The following is a 7,251-nucleotide window of genomic DNA, read 5'->3' as shown; positions in this document are numbered from 1 at the left end:
ACAGTCTTCGCCTTAGTACCTAATTTGTCGAAATAACGTCGACCATTAGAATTGATGGAAAAAAATTCTCGGTTGAATAGCGTACATTAAACGACGACTTCCGAATTCACCTACGTCGATGTTATCGTTATGAAATATAAGTATTGTAAAGAAAAAATATGAATAAAAAGATTTTTGAGATTGCGTTTACTTTTATAACAATTAAAAATAAAAACAGATACCATTAATTTACAATATAAAATAAATCAATAAAATCATTACAAACATCCATATCTAATTGTATGACACGTTACATACATAGTTTAAGGCCTTTGACATAGTTTAATTATGGTTTAAAAATAGCAAATACACTGTGCGACTGTGTGGACTGCTGCGAGTAAAATTTCTTTCAAGCGAAGATTGCGGAACCATTATCTTAACATATAATTTTGTATACTATCATATATTATCTTTTATATATTTTTCTCTTTAGCATTAAGTTTCTTCATTTTTACTACAAGGCGAATCATATATATATTTTTGTATCTATTGTAATATACTTACACTGTCGGCTGTAATCACTATTTCATTGTCAATCTGACAATGGTCATATAATTATTTGTATGGTATATTTTTGTATATATATATGTATATATATATTTTTGTGTATATTTGTAGGAATATTTATGTATTTACATGTGTATATATATATATTTATTCATGTATATTCTATAAAATATTATAATATTGTTTGCACCGCCAACAACTTATCTCTGCACAACTCATGGTTGACTGGTAGTAAATGCCATTAGGTGTTAAGTCCGCCACATGTACTTTTTACCTGTGTATTATGTGCATTAAAGTTATTTAAATAAATAAATGCAAATGAAATGAGATGAACCTAATATTAACTAAGAACCGAACACTTCCAGTTATTCTGTATGTAAATTTAACCTTATATCTCCTGAATATTATTTATAGTTGTGACAAAATTAACCGAAGACAAACTTCACCGACGTCGTCCAAGTTTAACTACATCTTTTAATCACCTAATAGCTACCGAACCGTTAGATGTAGATTAGGTTATTTGATGTTTCATATCTACTCAACATTATCGAATGTCCCTAGCCCAGAACAGAAGCCCCAAGTGAATATAAAGCTTAACCCTGCGTTCACCGATATTGACATGTGTGGTCCTAACTCACAAACCAACAGGTACCTATATTTTACCAGTCCAACGCCTCCGTATCTCATCCACATCGTATAGACGCCACACCCTTCTCATTTGTCAAATCAACAGAAATATATGCGTGAGAACTCACAGATTGATGGGGTGGCCTAGATTGAATTACATCTCAGTATAACCTGACGAGGGTCTAACATTCCATACGGATGTATCAACTAACAAGAATAACACGAGAATGAAGTTGGATATCTGATAAGGAGTGAAGATGTTCCATTTTGCCACAAATAATCCGCACTAGGCCCATCAATCATCACATACCTTTCTCAGGTATTGAGTGGCATGCTTTTAAGAAGGTTTTTAATTTTGATGAATTTTTTAAGTAAACGTAACTAGTATTCAAGCATATTCCCAGCATAGCAATATGCTTGAATATTAGTATCCACACAGATACTACTAATATGAAATTTGTGTAAATGAGTATAAGTATACAAGAATAAAATCATAAAAATATATATACCAATTCGAATATATGTATAATATGTTATCTATGAAATAGACAAATAAACAATGTCATTTAGCCTGTAACCTGCAAACGGGATTGTAATCCGACATCCTATCTGATGGTAAGTGACAACCGTCAACAATACCGTGGACATAACTCATCATGTGATGCCCGTCGTGCGTTTCCATTTCGTAGGATTAAGGTGTTATGCCTCCGTAATCTATAATTTCACTGTCATATCTCACTCTTCAACCGAAATATATAATATCTTACAAAGCAAGAGCTTGGCAGGAATAGGTGAGACGGAGGTAACACGCAGCGGATTTGTACAAAGTCTACCTTGATAAAAATATATAATTATATTTCTCATAGATATTTTATGATTTCATGTAACGGTACTGTTTGGAACGTTTAGCTCACGCCAGTTCGTTCATCCCTGATTTAATCTTTACCAATATTTAGGCGCAAATATAGCAAATAGTTACTGCAAGAACAATCTCTCGTTTCGTAGTAGGTATTGTAATCTACTAAGTTGTGTCGATATGTATGTATACGCGCGAGTCCGCATCTGATGGTATTATGCACGCATATGATAAAATAATCCTGAATAATTTTTAGTTTTTATTTAATTTTGTAAGTAATATTGAATAATGTTTAGATATATATATTAAGTTTGCTATTGTAATTATAGAATTTATAATTATAGATTTTAATTTTATACAAACAGCGTTTAGCGTAAAACTACAATATTTGTGGTAAAATTTAAATGTTGTATGCATTTAATTTACCTGTATTACTTTTTTTTATCATAACGATAGGCATTATATAGAAATAAGTCTGTAAGACAGTCTTTCCGACTGTAACAAAAGTATTGTAATAAATTGCAAATTATACAAGGGTGCGATTATTAAACAAATAATGGATGAGTAAAACAATTAAAACACGAACCTAATATCGACATATTCAATCTTCAATAAGTAAATAGAGATTATCTCAAGTGTACCTATAGTTTAATCGGATGTTTATCCAACTAATTGGATTTTCCTTAGCCCCTCCCCACTTCCCTTTCCACAGTATCTGCTCTGAAACTGCGCTTATACACCAAAGTACAAAAGTTATATGCTAACTAGGAGTTCAAGTTCATACGATATTAATGTTCCTTCAAATAGAAAACAGCAAACTCCCATAGCATAGCGTGTATAATATGATAACAATTTTTATGTCGGTATAGGTAGATATATATTTGTTTAAATATTTATATATTATGTGTATAAAAAAGAAGACAAACTAACATTACCTAAGTATTATATTACACTATTTGTTCTCTTTTGAACTATATTACACATTATGATTCTTAAACGTTTTTAATTACATGACACATATGTGTATATGACACACACAAAAATATACCACCTACTCAGAAGGCTATAAATACCAGACAAGTAGATTTCTACTCTACCAATACCACAACATTATTCAATTAATTCCTAGAATACACTAGGGATATATTATGCTTTCAACAGATTTAAATAATCTCGCATATCGGTATTGGAAGGATTAAGGATATGTACTAGGATGAAAATATACAGAGACGAAGGAACTTAATAGTCTAAGCATGTGCTTAGTGAGTTCCTAAACTAGTCGTTGCATATTCAACGAGTGATTTGCGTACGTAAGCAATCGCTTATGTACATAACTCGATATTCGAGCCACTGGTTCTATATTACACAACTATGTAAAGAAACATGTAGGTAGATTTCCATTGTAATACAACGATAACTGCGATATATACTCTCAAGTCAAGTTGCCAAAAGAGAAATTTTATTTCTGTAAGAATATGATATACAAAGCAGATATTTCCTTAGCAAGAAATTATTTTTTCTGAATCAGTCATGAACAAATAAATGCTTAATTTATAGAGGTATCACAAAAAGCTACTATGTAAGCACCCACTATGTAAGCTTGTACTATAGGTTTAGAATATTATTTTTTTGTAAAAAAATGAGTATCATGAAGACCTTAATATATAAAGAATATATTTTATTAAATCGCTTCGAAAGAAATGACCGTGCCATTTTATTGGTTCTCTATGGGTTCGTGAGGCATTTCAATTAATTTTTCTCACTTGATCGATTGGCCCGCGCGAGTACAAAGCAATTACAACACTGAACGTAACCGATAGCAATTAATTTGTTTTCGCCTCAACGCACAACCGTCCGAATCGCCCTTTGTAGGCGTCAATTCGACGCCTTTTATATTAAATTGGTGTTGGTATGTCCCTAAACGTGTTGATGAAGAATTCCAACTGGCTCAAATAAATTTATCTGGTTTTTACACTGTTTACTCCAATATGTTATTGTAGATGAGATATCAATGAAAGCTTTTTAATCATTTACTTTTAGCCATAATCGTTAATATAAGCTGTAGTAATTGTTTTAGTACATTTATAACATGTAAAATATTTATGGAGCTATAATTACGTTTAGTCGAATGGTTATTTGATTATTCTTATTTCGAAATATTATATAATATAATAATCGTTAGTTATAAATTCTTAATTATAATTAAATAAACATTGAATTGAACTTATATAAGTACCTACTTGTAATTATTATTACAATTCTATTTCGATGTAAAACAAACCATCAAAACAACCTGTTAAGCAGATAAAAACAAGTATTAATTAACCCTTATTATTTTCAGAGAGGTTTTCCCTGTTTTGTTCTGTTCAATTTATTTAGCTATATGTTGAATTTGTCCTTAATCCTATTTTAATAATGTAAAATCATTATTAACATTAATCAACTACACAACTCTGTATAGTCTATAGATCACCATTCATGATAATTATCTACGAAATTTGTTAATATAATTAAGATACATTTTACAATATACAGTTATTACACTTTCAAAATTATAATAGTACTGAAGTAATTTTAATAGATTATAGGGTATTTGAGAAGTGAGCTAAATAGAAATTAGTAATATTACCTACTCTATATGTACAACCCCAGAAAAAAAACACTCCTTACGATCTTCAGTTGGACAGAAATTTTGCATACGTTACACATGAGATGAAGTAAGCCGATTATGTAATAAATATATCTATTAGTTGACATATGACATATGTAAATTAGCCAGACCATTAAGCAAGTAAGTGAAATATACTCAAGGTTTACATATCAATTCCTGTTATAAGCAAAAATTCAACTAATATTAGAAACCAAGAAAATATAAAGGTATGTTGTTTTTACCAAACAGTTTTTAGTATTAATAATTCTAATTCTACTTTATGGCTATAAGCATTGAACTTACTGATTTTATTAAATCGGTATTTCTATTTCAATATTTGTGAAACATTTTTCAAGAACTTTTCAAATTTCAACTTCAAGAGCTTTATCCTGGGTACAAAGTGAAATTTAATATTCATGAGGTAGTCCAATGATAGAAGTGAAACAAGGTTTATAACAAAACTATGCAATTCCATAGGGTTCAGTTTCCTTAGTCCTATATGATTACTAGTGTACCAAATATTATTCATGAAGTTAATTAATGAAGAACAAAATAAAATTTATTTTGCATGTTTTAAAAAAATGTTTTAACAACAACTACATTTTATTTTCTTTAAAGAGAATATGCGTTCAATTTACTTAAACAGCTAATTTTGTCTCAATCTTGACCTTTCTTTAAATAATTCGTCGACAATTGAATTTTCGTCTCTTTTGATATTTTTAAATTCGACATTTTTAATTTCAGTTGTTTAGATTTGTCTGCTCGTCGCTGTCGTTGTAAATATTATATAGATTATTATTTATATAATATTATTTATATAAAATATTGTGCAGTTGAATACTACAATATTATATTTACATTGACTGTTTCTGGGTAATATCCCAAATTTTACCTCTATTAAATGTAATATCAACAGTTAAATCTACAGTAATTTAGTGTTCTTACACAGTAAACATATATAGAATAAAACAGTCGAAAAAGATCTTAAGTATCTTTGTAATGGATAAATAATTACAGATGTTTATTTTGAGACTAGCTATTTTCGATGAATAAATTTAATTTTTAAAGTGGTACAAAAATAGTAAAGCTTTGTAACGCTTTGTTGAAGTACTATAGTCAATATTCGATGTTACTGTTGTCCATAAGACTTTAACACAAGAAGTGAATCCAGAGTTATCAGAACGAGTACACAGGAAAAAGTTATGATTATCTCTCCCTGTGCCTATATTAAAGATAAGTGGATAGATAGAAAATAATAACAATAATTGAGTAATAAATAATCATATCATTATAGCCTCATCGCTGATACTTTTGTTGACACAATATACGTATCAGTCCTATTAAGCAGACTCGGGGTAACCAAAACTGCTTAAAAAGTCTTGCGAAAGAAAAATATATAGGTAAGTATCTACTGTTAAGACTTATTGAAATAGCATAGACAAATATATTAATCGTGTGTATTTTATAATGCGTAACAAAATACTTCCCATTCTAAAATATTGTATTTCCCAGAAGTAATTTTCATGTAAGGTTAGTAATGTATGTGTAAGAAGGCTTTAGTTGGAGTAAATCGGGCCGCAATATTTAAAACAGCTTTCATGCCCGAGAGAAGACGGGCTTTCACAAGACTGGGAGAAATAAAGAGCTCTAAGATTTACTATTCAACTTATACCTTACCCATATAGATTGTAGCAAAAACAATTTTTTGTATGCCATTTTATACTTACACAAGTTTAATAATAATGACCAACACTATAAAATATGAGTAGATACCAAATTATAGTATCAAACAAATATCTTATACCTTTCGAGTTTATTTTAAATGGTCAGAAATGGCAGTGAAATTACAGGGTACTGACCAGACCATTCAATATTAATTTAAGTAATATTGAATGGTCTGGAAAGCCCAATAGTCGTCTGCATGGCTCCTCCAAAAGCCACAGTCTGTTTTCGTATATGTTGTTGGACTTTATTTCATACAATAATTTAAATCAATATAATAATATTTTAAATCACAAAAATGGAATACTCTATCTTGTCCTAACTAATGTACCGGTAGAGAACGTATAAAAGTGTACCTCACCATTAAATATTATAGATCAATATCATCCACCTCTGGAGCTTGCATTGTCATGTACATCAGGCCGGATTATTTAAGCGCTAACAATAGCATTAGATTTAAATTTCATAAAGCTAACTATGTGCAAATAATTGATTATTTATTCAAAATATGTTGGACAGAGCAGCTGTCAGATTGTGACAATGTAAATCAGATGGTTGGGAGATTATATGCGATTTTGAATTACACTATCCGGCAATATGTTCCCAAATATGCACCTAAATCACAAAAATATCCAATATGGTATAACAGTGTACTTATTCAAAAAGAAAAAAATAAATACCGCTTACTATGTATAAAATATAAAAACCCACTAGATAAAATATCTGATCAGATTTTAAAAGAACGTTGTTATAGATATTCGAACTCGTGTTATAAAAACTATTTGTCTGGAATAGAATCGTCCATTAAAAATAATCCTAAATTATTTTGGTCTTTTTTAAAACAAAAACG

This window comes from Achroia grisella, unplaced genomic scaffold, assembly GCF_030625045.1.
Source record: "Achroia grisella isolate CSIRO2021 unplaced genomic scaffold, CSIRO_AGI_Agris_v1 utg1920, whole genome shotgun sequence".
Classification (NCBI taxonomy): Eukaryota; Metazoa; Arthropoda; class Insecta; order Lepidoptera; family Pyralidae; genus Achroia; species Achroia grisella.
The sequence above is the reverse complement of the archived record's forward strand: the minus strand, read 5'-3'. Positions refer to the sequence as shown.